Here is a 13768-nt window from a genome sequence, read left to right on the forward strand (position 1 = left end):
TCCCTGAGCCAAGGTCTAATCCAGAGCCAGGGCCTAATTGCATCCATTCTGGGGGCGAGAAGCTCGCAGAGGTTGAACTATGTGGCTTGAAGAAAGAAACCACCACCATAGAGAAAGGAGGAACGAGGTGATGCCACAGGTACAAGGGACCCAGAATCAGTAGCTCTGATCACTGATAAAAGCCACCATAGTAGGCAAGAGGGTCCTGACGGAGGGGAAGTGACTTCCACTGGAGGAAGTCATCAAGCACGGTCACACCTTGCCTTAGGGTTTCCGTTATTGTGAAGAGACACCACGACCAAGGCAACTCTTACAAAGACGAATATTTAGTTGGGGCTGGCTTACAGGTTCAGAGACTCAGTCCATTATCCTCTAGGCAGGCATGGCACAGGAGGAGCTGAGAGGTCTGCATCTCAATCTGACTGTAACCAGGAGAAAAATTGACTCTTCCAGGCAGGGTGGAGCTTCAAAGTCCACAGTGACACACTTCTTCCAACAAGGCCACACCTCCTAATAGTACCAGTCCCTGTGGGCCACTGCATATATCATAGACTGACAGACAAGGGGATAATGTGGCTAGTTCCAATTGGAGCTCTTCCTTTTCCTGTTGCTGTGGTAAAAATATCAGACAAAAACCAACCTAAGGGAGAAGGGGAGTATTTTACCTTGCAGTTCACAGTGTAGCCCATTAAGGTGGGGAAATCAAGGCAGCAGGAGCCTGAAGCTATCCCACCTAATTTGTGACAGAGGGGGCAGAAATGTGCCTTGGGGGAAAGATGGCCTGTCCAACAAATGGTGCTGACAAAACTGGACTTTGCCTGCAGGAGAATGAACTTAGATTTTTTTTTTTTAAAGATTTATTCATTTATTATATACAAGTACACTGTGGCTGTCTTCAAGACACACAGAAGGGCATTGGATCCTATTGCAGATGGTTGTAAGAGCCACCATGTGGTTGCTGGGAATTGAACTCAGGACCTCTGGAAGAGCAGTCAGTGCTCTTAACGCTGAGCCTCTCAGCCCCTAGATTTTTTTACTTTTCACAAAAATCGGTTCAAAATAGATTAAAAGATCTTAACTTCAAACTTGAAACATGGGCTACAGAGATGGCTCCAGAGGTTGGCAAACAGTGACTCTTTCTTCAGAAAGGTCTGATTCAATTCAAATCCCACGTAACTCCTAACTCCTATAGAAATCTTAGTGTCTCAAAACAGCTTCCCCAGTCTCTCATCATTAAATAAATAAATCTTAAAAAAAGAAACTATAAACTTTTAGTAGAAAGCTTAGAAACTTCAAAATGTTGTGGTAAAGCAAGCGTTTCATTTCCTTACTTACTTACTTACTTTTTGTGGTTTTGAGACAGGACTTCTCTATAGCTCTAGCTATCTGGATTCAATCACAGACAAACGGCCTTGAACTCAAAAGATTGACCACCTCTGCTCCAGGTGCTGTGCTTAAGGTCAAACCACCACCCAACTTAGTAAACTTTTAAATAGGGAGTAACTCAAATGTCAACAGATGATGATAAAATGTATCTGAAAAGGACACAATCAGCAGGTTAACAGACAAAACAGTCCAGAGAGGGGAAAATCTTATACCAGTTCTGCACAGACAGTGACTGAATTGGGATTTACGGAAAATACTACAAATTAAATACTAATCTTGTGGACAAATGAACTGAATATAGAGGTTTTTTTTGTTTAAAAGATTTATTTACTATATGAAGTACACTGTAGCTGTCTTCAGATACAGAGGAGGACATCGGATCCCATTACAGATGGTTTAGCAGGCCACCATGTGGTTGCTGGGATTTGAACTCAGGACCTCTGGAAGGCAGTCAGTGCTCTTAACCACTGAGCCATCTCTCTCCAGCCCTTGGAGGTTTTGTGTTGTTTGTTTTGCTTTTGTTTTTGTTTTTTCATTTTATTTTTTAGAAGAAAAACACAAATGCCCATCCACTATTTTTAAATAGGACACTTTGTGGAGGGCATTCAGCTCAGTAGTAGTCGGGAAAACTCAGGAATCAGTTGAGATGTTAGGCCGTAGCCCTAGATTAGCAAGGCTGTCATCACCATCTTGACAAATGTTGAAGGATGAGGAAAGAACTGGGAACCAACCCTAGCTTCCCATCAACAGGTGAATGGGTGATGGGAATTGGCACATATGTAAAATGGGACACAACTCAGTTCTCAAGAAAAAATGAAAGGTAGAATCTTGGCAGGGAAGCATAGGTGGTTTTGGGAATGTGATATTAAGCAAAGATCACAACCTCAAGAAATAAACCTCATGCTCCCTCTCCTATGTGGAATCTAGCCAATAATATATGTATATATGTAAACAAATGCGCAAATTGGCTGCAATTGTAACATAGGAAAGAATGAGAAAAGGATAAATGTTAGAAGGAGGAGGAAGGGCGGGGTGCAGGGAACAGACACTTTGATTGCCAGACAGAGGACATAAACATTGTTTTTTCCTGTTCTCGATCTGTCAGATTGTTTGGTTTTGGTTTTAGTGGAGGATAAGAGCGTAAGATGTATTGTCAAAATGCACACATTTGATGAAGCCCATCTGTTCTGCATGCCCCGTTCTAACCCTATAGAAGTTCATTGGGCCTACCTAGACTTTGAGTCAGCTAGTTTGGGTATGTGATGTTTTTATGCAAGGCTGGTGATAAAAGTTTATAAACATACTTTTTACAAAAGAGCTTATAAGGAAATCTCTCCTCTGCTGTGTTGTTGGGTACCAGAACAAGCCTTGAGGAGTGCATCTGTTTCAACTGTGGTTTCTGAGCATTTTAAGCCCACCCGTTGAGGAGGAAAAAAAAAAGACCGCTTTCAAGATATCCCGCTATTAGCACTTGCACACAGCTACACTAAGCTCTGTTGGAGAGAGACATACCCATGGATGTAATGCTGTTTGTGTGTTGATACTTTTTGTGTAGTGGAGGCCGTGGAAGTTACTCAGTGGTGGTGTCTGTGTGTCTGTTGCAGGGCCCTTTTTCAGTTCCTAGTACCAAGTCAATCAAGCACACTGGTCCCTATCTTGGTGAGTTACTATTGTTCGTTTGCTCTGGTTCCTCAGGCTGAGGAAGACTGGAGGCAGGAGCGTGCAGGGGGCATGGAGGTGCTGCCTGCCTTGCTCATCATGGCTTGCTTAGCCTGTTTTTCATGGCAACCAGGACTGCGGGGGTAGACACCTTAATGTGTGGACTGTGCCTCGCCTATCAGTTTTAATTATGAAAACCTTTACAGGCTTGTCTGTGCTTCTGAACCTTTGGAGGCATTTTTCTTAATTGAGTTTCATTCTCTCAGATGACTTTAGCTTGTGTCAGTTGGCTTGTTGAAACTAGCCAGGTAGTCTGTTGTCTTGTTCTAAGAGCTGTTACTGTGAGCATTGCTAGTGACCACCTTGACTATCAGCATGGTCCTTTCGAGGCAAACCCTACTTTGGTAAGGGCTATGCTTTGGTGATTTGGTGGGCTAGACATGTGTGCATGATTCCGTCCCAAGAACCTCCAGAGACAGATCGTTATTTGACTCAGATGTAAAAAGAGATTTTAAACAGTCTCTCTCCTTTGATGTGTCTGTCTGTCTGTTCTGTCTTCTCTTGAATGTGTGCACATGCCTGTAGTATTTGGACATCATGTTTAAAATCCACGTGTTGGGTTTGGCTCATTGGTAGGCGCTTTACCTAGGAATTCTGTTTGGATTCTGGCTCGAGAAAAAAAAAGACAAAAAAAGAAAATCCACAGGGCTGAAGACTGGTTGAAGGCTGGGAAAGAAAAACATTGAAGAGGAATGTCGGTGTTGGCATCATCCTGGTGAAGGAAAACAGGCTTGAGGAGAAACCAGCCCTTGGGTCTGGGTGAGATGAACATGGGGGGTCTGTGCACTGTGTGATGGGCATTGATTCCAACTTTTCTGAGGATGTGAGAGTGCCTTCAGCGCCATTATTAAACACTGAACTCCTATAATATATCAGGGGGGAGGCAGGCTGAAGTGCTTTAGGCTGGGCAGTGCAGATGGAACAGATGCTGCACTTGTTTGTCATTTGGGATAGATGTGGGCATTGACCTCTTTAGATTGAAATTCAGCGGTGGAGGTCTGAACTTAGGTGGTCATGGGCAAGATCTGAAACTGGGATTCACTGGGGACTGAGAAGGAAGAGGAGAAACTAGTGCTTGGAGGGCAGGAAGGGGACCCAAAGCGATACCTGCTTGGCAACTACTACTGAAGGTGAGCCTGTATGTGACTTTGGTTCTAAAATATGCCACTGCCTTGGGGGCAGCAGAGATAGCTGACCGCAGCAGCTGCATGGAAATGCTATTTAAAGACTCCATGCTTTACACAGGACCCTGGGCTGGAGTTTGATTGGGATGTAGCTCCATGGAGAGAGCTGATTTGGGGAGGGAGGAACTCATATGGTGGTGCTCGTGAACCTTGAATGCTGGTGGTTCATTATAATGATGTCCTCCTCCCTCTCTCCGAGTAAGCAGTGCGGTTGGTGGAAGGAAGGGGGATAATGTTGCGGTGTGCATGGCGTCTGTTGGTGAGGTTGTATCGTTTCATCCTTCTCCGCAATCTGCTCATGTAATGTCGAAGGGAGGCTCGGCTCTGGGACGGGTAGTAGTGGCTGAGTGGTGGCTTTCCTGCTGGCTGCATATGCTTTTGTTTCCTTCTTTACAGTGACACACTCTTATACATAAAAACAAAAGTTGTTTTTCAGGCTGAAGATGCTGGACTCTGGGTCTGACCTTGCTCTGGGGAAGCTCAAATTCTTTGGAGACTGTGTGTTTGTAGTCAAATTGTTGTCTTTTTTTGAGTCAGTTTCTCTTTTTTAAAGTAAGATTGTTTTCGGGGGGGTGTGTGTGTGTGTGTGTGTGTGTGTGTGTGTGTGTGTGTGTGGGGCTTATGTGTCCATGAGCACAGGTGCCCACAGATGTGGAAGGCTGGAGTTGCAGGTCGTTTGCTAACTGCCTGGTTTAGGGATGGGGAGACCAAATTCAATTCTGTAAAGAGCCATGAATGTTTTGTTTTATTTTATTTTTCTGTGTCCGTTGTGTTTTTTGCTGCATGGTGAGGTAGTAATTCCCCGGAACTGGGTTGTGGGCAGTTTGGCTGCTATGTGGGTGCTGGGAGTTGGACCGAGGTCCCAGGAAGGGCAGTCAGTGTTCTTACCCACCGCTGAACCATCTCCTCAGCTTCCAAAATATTTTAACTGGTAGAGCTATCTTTGCCTCGCAGTCCTGAGTGGTTGTGTGTTGTTGTAGGATTAAAAAAAACTCACTGGGTTTGTCGCGGTGCCCCAGATGTCTGCTGGATATCTTGGTGGAAACATCCAGTGTCTCCCCACTGCACACTTTCCTTCACTCAAACGTCATATGAAAGAACACACATTTATTAATCTTTGACCCAATTGTGGTAGATAATTGCCTATAATCATACAAAGCCTGGTGTCATCCATCCCTTAGAACATTATGTTTCCTTGTAGAATGCACAGGCGAGATCTTGTGTCTACCCCATTTTCCTTACGGCTTCACCTTTTCTGTCTCTCTTTCCTTCTCCTCCTCCTCTTCCTTCAAACTTCTCTCCCGCCCATCCTTCCTTCCTCAATGACAGGCCTTCTTTATCTCTTACCTGCCCCTCACCTGTGCTTTTGCAAATTAGTGGGGAAAGGTTCTGGTGGAAGTCACTGATTCTGAGTACGTGCCTAGGCAGCTGTCCTTGGTGGGCAGTGGGTGTATCAAAATCAGATAACTCAGGGCAACTATATGACAGTTAGGAGATGGTGTACACACTCTTGTGTCACTTTACAGTATAAAAATAAATGACAACTGCTCTGAGCAATGGAATGCTGGTGGCAGCTGGTTCATGTCTCTCAACTGGAACCGTGCTCTGTGTATTTACAGGGTAGTGGCCCGGGAAACCACTTCTTTTAAGGTGGAAGAGTTGAGGGGTCCCAAGTGTCTTCTGTTCAAGGTCAGTTTCTACACATAGAGCACATGTTATTTTTCAAAGCTGTTGCCTTCTGAGAAAGTGGCCTGTAGTGGACGGGTCAGACATTGTTTCTTATTCTTCCTTTGGCTATCCAGTGGGAGCCAGGACTGTCTTTTCTGTAACCCTATCCTTCTCGGTGCTCATCTCTTGCCCTGGGCATCTGTAACTCTATCAGGGGATCTGATGTCTCTCTTTGGGTAACACACATGCACACACACAGACACACACTTTGCAGTACACTGACAATCTGATTTTAAGCAGCCTTCAATCTAAGAGCACCATGACTTTCACATTTATTTGCCTGAGCCTATTTGGTATAATTAAAAAAGCACACAACTGGTTCTCACAGTTCCTACTCCATGAGGATCCAGAGCACCCTAACTGTTTCTCTGTCAACCGCTTTCCTGGCCTTAGTGGGTTGTTACCATACCTGATACCTACACGCCGTTCACAATTGTGCTGTACATTTATTGATGCTGCTGGCCCCTAACATTCTTTAGCCCTACTGCGACTTTCATGACTCTGCACTCTACCGCCAATTGAAGTCATGACTCCTTGAGCTGTAACTGACAACAGATTTATATGTCGTCTCAATGTACAATGCATCTACATAATTAACTTATAACCAATTGATAGAGGTATGTAAAAGTGTCACCTGAATGAGATATAGTTTGCTTATCTAGATGCACAGAATCCTGTACCATCCGTCATGAAATGTCTTTTAACTGTAAATGTGGGAAATCTTAACATCTTATATATTCTATCGCAACATCTCTCTCTCCTCACTCTGGTCTCTTCTGCCTCTCTTTTTCTCCTGCCCATCCTTCCTTCTCCTTCAGTGGCCTTGTTCATATCCTGTACTGCTGCCTTCACCTGAAGATAAGGACGTCAACCTACAGCCTGATACCATATGGCCCTTTTAAAAATAAGAAAAAGCTTTAAAATCCCCCCCTCTTGAGATTGGGGAGGTATAGCTCAGCAGAAAAGAGCCCCTGACTGCTGTTTGCAAGATGTGGGTTTGACTCAAGGCACTGAAAAAGAATCCATCCCTGTGTTAACCACCGTCCGAAAACATGTGCATGGTGGCCTCTTTCCTTGTGATTCTTCTTTTTAATCCTTATGTGATACAAACAAACGGCAAACAGGGCTTAAGGTATTCCTTTTTTTTTTTTAAGATTTATTTATTATATATACTGTTTGCTGTCTTAGACACACAGAAGAGGGCATCAGATCTCATTACAGATAGTTATGAGCCACTCGCCTTGGTTGCTGGGATTTTGAACTCAGGGCCTCTGAAAAGAGCAGTCAGTGCTCTTTTTTTTCCTTTTTTTTTTTTTTTCGGAGCTGGGGACGAACCCAGGGCCTTGCACTTGCCTAAACAAGCGCTCTACCACCCCAGGCTAAATCCCCAAACCCCACAGTCCAGTGCTTTTTAACCACTGAGCTATCTCTCAGCCCTAAAAGGTATTTCCTATTGCTTGAGATGCAAATCAACTCCATGTCTACCTATAGAACAGTGGCCAGTATCCATATTGTTCTAAAGCACAATTTGAATGCCACTTGTGGGTCTCCTATGTGCTGAGCCTTGCCTGTCATGGGTATTTCTGAACCTGACAGCCTCTACATTTGTGGGGCTCCTGCTGTAAAGTGGGTATGACTGCTAGATATGGGGATCGAGCTCACAGCAGCTGGCAGGTGAAGGTCTGGGCTATGAACTGATAAATCTGATGCTGAAGGTGGCGGTGATCTTACCTGGGTAACAGTGACGGGTGATTGCTTGCTCACCAGGCAGGAGGGAGCCCTATCAAATACCCGGTTAGAGCTGGCAGAAAAGTGAAGTGCTGACAAACCACTGATGGGGGCATGGAATGCTGATTTATTAGCTTGACGATCTAGAATCACGTGGGGCCCTCTCTTGAGTTAACCAATGTCAGACTACCCGCTGTCCACTGTGGGTGGCAACAATTCCCAGACAAGGGGTTTTGAACTGTGCCCGCAATCCAACTGGGCACAAGCAAGAACATGTATGCATTCATTTCTCTCTGCTCCTGACTGTGGATGTGATGTGACCAGCGGTTTGAAGTCTTTGTCGTGCCTTTGAATTCCCCCAAAGTAAATAGACTAACCTGCAGTGCAGCTTCTGAAATATATCTCTTTCTCCCCTTGGTCCACTCCTCCTTCTTCTTGGTCTTATTGTGGCAGCTCCTACGGTGTCCCGGAGACTCCTTTATATATATCAAGCTAGCCTCAAAATTCAGAGATCTGCACTGCCTGCGCTTCGAGAGTCCCAGGTTTGGGGTGAAGGTCACCAAAGCCCGACTTAGTATACTGCTTTTGTCAGGGTATTTTATCCCCAACAGAAATGGAAATAGAATAGCTGGCTAGGCTCTAATGACCCAGACTGTTCTGGTGTTATAGTTAATTAGTAGCTAACTTCAAATTAGGTGACAGATTAGAGGCAGCTCTGATCAATAGGTTGGGTTTCTGTTTTTAAAAGGTGTTGCATTGAGTCAAGAAGCTGACAGCAGCAGTGCTGGGCGAGATGGGTGCTGTATCATTAAAGTTATTTGTTGCAAGGAGAAGCCTTCTGGATCTGGGCATCGTACTGCCAGGGACAATTAAGTCTCCGTGATTCAATGACAACACTTTCGACCAGCGCGTCTGGGGCTGATGTTAACTGGATCTGATTCACATCCATTTTGACTGTCAGGACGCTGAGGCCGGGTTCAAAAGCAGCTTGGGGTGCTCTTGAGTCAAAATAATGGCAAAAGAAAAGGGAGAGGATAATGGCAAAAGAAAAACGCTGTGTACACCCACACCAAGACCAGTCAAGAAGTCTGATCTGTGTCCTGCCCTTTTGCATATGCTGTTAGGAAAGAAGGAAAAAAGAAACCCTTTTTGTCTCTTCTAAGCAACCCTCAGAGGCAGAGTAAAAGTGATCATGCAAAGGAAGCTTCCCAAGGTACAGTTGCGAAGGTCAGAGGTCAAGAACAGTCAGGCACCAATTCTGGGAGCCTACCATTGCGGGAGAGCACGTGATGGCCACCGCCTTTCTGCCAGACTGTCTCCCAACACGTGACCGCGGCGTGCGCATCCGGGCTACGGCCCTGGGCGTCCCCCGGCCCCAAGATGGCTGCCTTTTGGCGTCTCCAGCGCTGTTGAATGGAAAGCTTTATTGTTCCTTCGGGCAGGAGTGTTCGTGTTCTCTATGGCGCTGTCAATAAAGAACGGCAGTTGAATCGGTACCGAAACAGGTGGTAACCATAGAAATGCGCTGGGACTCCGCGTGGAGACCCCTGTTGCGGGAGGCCCAGAGGCTCCCTGGTGAGGGGCGCCCCGGGACCCTGCAGGACGCGTGCAGCACGTAGCGAGTCTGCTGGACTCGCCGGTCGCAGCCGCAACCCGCTGTCCTCGGGGCGTGCCCCGGGGACGGCCCACCTGGCGTGCATCTGGAGTCGAAGCGTCCCGCGGAAGGACGCGACTTGGCCTGGCAAACTGCGACCCTTTTGCCTCCGCTCCCGGGCTGTGCTGTCCACACCGCGCCCTGAGGATTCCTCCCCTCCCTTCTCTCAGCTTTTGTTTACTGCGAGACAAGACCGGTTTATCGGTTTAAAACAGTTATGGGAAAACAGAAGTCATAGAAAATAAAACTTTAGTTCAGAAGTGAAATTCGCACGAGACGCAGCTATGTTCGTTTTAGTTTTTTTTTTTTGTTTTGCTTTTTTAAGTGTGTCGGCTGGGTTTGCCCTTGCCTGGGGCGGGGGAGTGCGCGCAGTTGCCTGGCTGCTTTTTTGGCTTTGATGGGCCATAAAGCCAGGGTCATTTCTCTCTCTGGCGCTTTACAGACTTGGCCCCAGGCACAAGTAGATTGAGCGACTGTTCAATTGACACAGTACCCTGGCTTCCATGACACGGTCGAGCTAGTAGTTTCTCATTCTTTTTGTCAATGTTATCTGCCCAGTGTTGTGCAGTTGCCATCTATTTTATGTTTTATATGTAGCTTTGCAGTGTATTTTCTCTTCATAAAACGTGTAATGTGATTATGCTGTTTTGGGTTGTGCTAGGTTATAGGGGCTGGCAGTGTGAGCCTGTCTCTGGGACACACACACACACACACACACACACACACACACACACACACACACACACACACACCCTGTATGGTAGCCTAGTCAAATTGCCTCAGACTGTTAGGCAGTTTTCTCCTCTGGGAGTGTTCTTCCTTGAATTGGATCCAAATCTTTGATATAGGGTGATAGTTGTTTAAATCAATCTAGGGTTAGGATTAGAAAAGTGTAAATTTTCAGTGCTTGGCATAAATTATGTTCACCTGTCAATGTAGACATGATTTCTTTTGTGGCAGTATTTCCCATCCCGTCTTTTGTTTGCTTGAGACAAGATCTCCTTATAGCCCAGGCTGCCCTGGAAATAAAATATATTGATAATATATATACGACAATAGGAATTCATATGTATCTCAACTTTTGGTCTGGAGGTCCTGCTCCTGTCTTCCAAGTGGTGGGTTCCAGGCATGTCTCTTTCTGACTTCACTTAACAGGTTGGATGGGGTTTTGTTGTTGTTGTATTTAAATGTTTGAAAGAGCTTGGGTAATGCACAGGCACACAGAAATAATTTTCCTTAAAAAACCAACAAAACAAAAACCAAGACCTGCTGGTGTAGCCCAGACTCACACCTTTAATTGAGATCTTCTTGCCCTCAGCTCCTAATACTGGGATAACAAGTGCAGTACTCACCCATGCCTGTCTAGCAAGAATGAATGGTTTCACACTCCATCATAGCATCATAGATGAGTGGTTTCGTTGTGGAGCAATTTAAGTTGTGTTAGGTACTGGCACTAAGGTTTAACATGAAACTGTCACTTTAGTCTGAGAGAGAGTGTTAGGATTAACATTTTTCCCCGGGGTTGGGGGTTGGGGTGGGGGTGGCGGTATTACATGTTTTATGCATAGAGCATGGAGTCAAGTCAACAGATAATGCCATGCTGTGTTCCATCTGCTGTGTCTTTCCTGCAAGCTTGTGAGATCCCAAGAGTAATGCCACACCTTACATTTTTGGCCTCACTAGCCAATGCCACAACTTCATGTGTATCCATAAGGATAAAATATACAAATCTTTTTGAGCATCCATTGAGCAAATGCTTAGGAATTTGTTTCACACTAAGAGCTCAGGAGCTGGGTGGTTTCGGTGCATCGCACAGTCCTTGTCTGCTCTTACAGTCTGGACGGTGTGGCTTCCTCAAAAATAATAAGTCTTCACTGAAGAAGAGAAAATATCTAATGGGTCTCAAGTTTTTTCTGAGGTAGAGTCTTCTTGGTCTCAAACTGGTAAAAGCAACCTGTCGTCCTCTTCAATGTGCAGTGCTATGGATATAGTGTTTTATGCATATACGTAACCACCTATTTGGAAATACTTACCCAAATTTGGTCCCACATATATTAAATAACAGTGCAAATTCAGATGTTTAACTATGTAAAAATGAGGGTGGCAGGATGGGAGGTTTTCTATCTTTTTGAGGCGGAAGATAGATTTCTCTTTAGTGTTTAGGAGAGCAGCTTTCCCAAGTGGAATTTATTTGTTCTTCTAAATCATTTAAAAAATTACATTAAATAATGGAGAGAGAGAGAGAGAGAGTGAGAGGTGTGTGTAAGAGAAGGGGTGGGGAATGAGGGAAGGAGAGAGAGGAGAATGTGGGTGGTCGGGTGGGTGCCTGTCTTGGGGTTTTACTGCTGTGGAATAGACACTATGACCAAGGCAACTCACAAGAACAATATTTTAATTGGGCTGGCTTTGCAGGTTCAGAAGTTCAGTCCATTATCAGGGTAGGAGTACATATGGCAGCATCAAGGCAGGTATGGTGCGGAAAACTGAGAGTTCTACATCTTCATCATCTGAAGGCTATGTGGACAACTAGGATGAGAGTATTAAAGCCCATGCCATAGCAACACACCTACTCCAACGGGTACACACCACCCAAATAGTGCCACTCCTTGGGCCAAGCATATTCAAAACCTGACAGTGTCTGAATGCAGCAGTGATTGAGAAAGAAGAAAGATTGAGTTTTCCAGGACTTGGTTCTCTCCTTCCCACCTGTTTCCACCAGGAGAGTCTGACCTCAGATAGCGGACTGGCAGCAGGTACCCTCCCAATCCACTGACCACCTCATCAACCCAGATTTGGTTCTTAAAACCAAGCTAAGCAATTGTCTACACAGAAAGTGGTTTAATCATTTTTAGTGCTTTTAAGCAGACTGATATTCCTCTGTCAGAGACACTTTGCATTTTTGGGGTGTGAGAATGGACAGGCCTGGCTTTGTAAGCAAAGTGCTTTCTAGGCCTGAGCTACACTTTCAGTGCCAATATCTGCATTTCTTACGGGGTTTAGGGAAATGCTTCATGGTAATCTACAGGGTGTGTTTGCAGTTGAGTTGGCCAGTTTTCCTTTTTTCAAAGTCATCGATAAAAGTTGCATTCTTTAAGCGAGGCTTGTGAGTGGCACCACACCTTTTAGTCTGCACTCAAAAAACTTGAAACAGACAGATCTCTGAAAAGCAAGCATCATGGGTCTCTGTCTCAAAAAACAAAAAACATAGCATCCTGTACTTTGAATGGAATACTTGAAAGCACCAGGCCTTTTGAATAGGTTGAGAACAAGGCCCAAGGCATGAAAGCCACAGGCTGGGCTAAGCAGATTTGCTGAACTGTCATATGAAAAGAATGGATGTCAGGTTTTTTGCTTTTAAACTGTATGTGCAATGCCGTGCTGGACATCGTAGAAAGTGTCGGGCCAGGAATGGAGCTGGGGAGCTGGCATGAGTATGTTAGTAAGTCATTGAACTACCAAGCCGTCAATATTTTGGATGGGTGGGACCTTCCCATCTGAGCACCGCTTTGTTTCTACTGTGATTTGGGTCTGTTGGTTTCAGTAAAGTGGTGTGACAACTTTGGGCTTTCAATGAAGCTGCAGGAGGGCTAGAACAGAACCAATTTTTCAATGTTTCAGTTCTGGCTGTGTTGGGAACAGCCCAGGAAAACAAGTCACTTTGGCAGCACTCAAAACATTGGAGATTGAGGGAGGAGAGGCTGGGAGGGAACCAAAATCATTGTTTACTCCTATTTCTCTGAACTGAAATAAGTAATGTTACTATCCACCCGGCCTCCCATTTTACTGGGCCGACACCTGAGGGGGCACTGGCCCTCAACCCTTTCTCAACCCTCTTCTAGAGTGCTTTGGTTTTTTCTGAGGAAGTGGGTTGGGCTACTTTCTGAGTTCCCAATGGCTTCCTTTAAAGCTGTCATCTGGATACAATGTGGAAAGCAAGCTACAACCACATAAGAAAGATTTAGATATTAGGGCATTTACGTTCAGAACTGACTGTACCATTTCTTCAAACTTACATATTTCATTCTGAAAGCACACTGTGAGACCCTAGCAGCCCTCAGGGCCAGGGAGCGAAAGAACTCCTTCCTTCTGTTTCCTTGATGTGGCAACAGATCCCAGAACCACCTTCATTTCCGTGCCCAGGTAAGCTGCAATTCTAACATTACAAAACCCAAAGTCTTTAATCTCAGAGACATGGTGACTCTCAGTGGATCCTAAGCAGTCTTTGAAGATACTAGAATCCTTTTGTGCCATTCTTCCTGGAGGAGAGCCCATCACTTTAATCAGATCTCAGAGATTCTTGACCCCCTCTACAAAAAACAGGCGGATAATGAATGTTGTATGTAACAGCAAGTGGTAACATGCATGGCTA

This window comes from Rattus rattus, chromosome 1 (assembly GCF_011064425.1).
Source record: "Rattus rattus isolate New Zealand chromosome 1, Rrattus_CSIRO_v1, whole genome shotgun sequence".
NCBI classification, from domain to species: domain Eukaryota; kingdom Metazoa; phylum Chordata; class Mammalia; order Rodentia; family Muridae; genus Rattus; species Rattus rattus.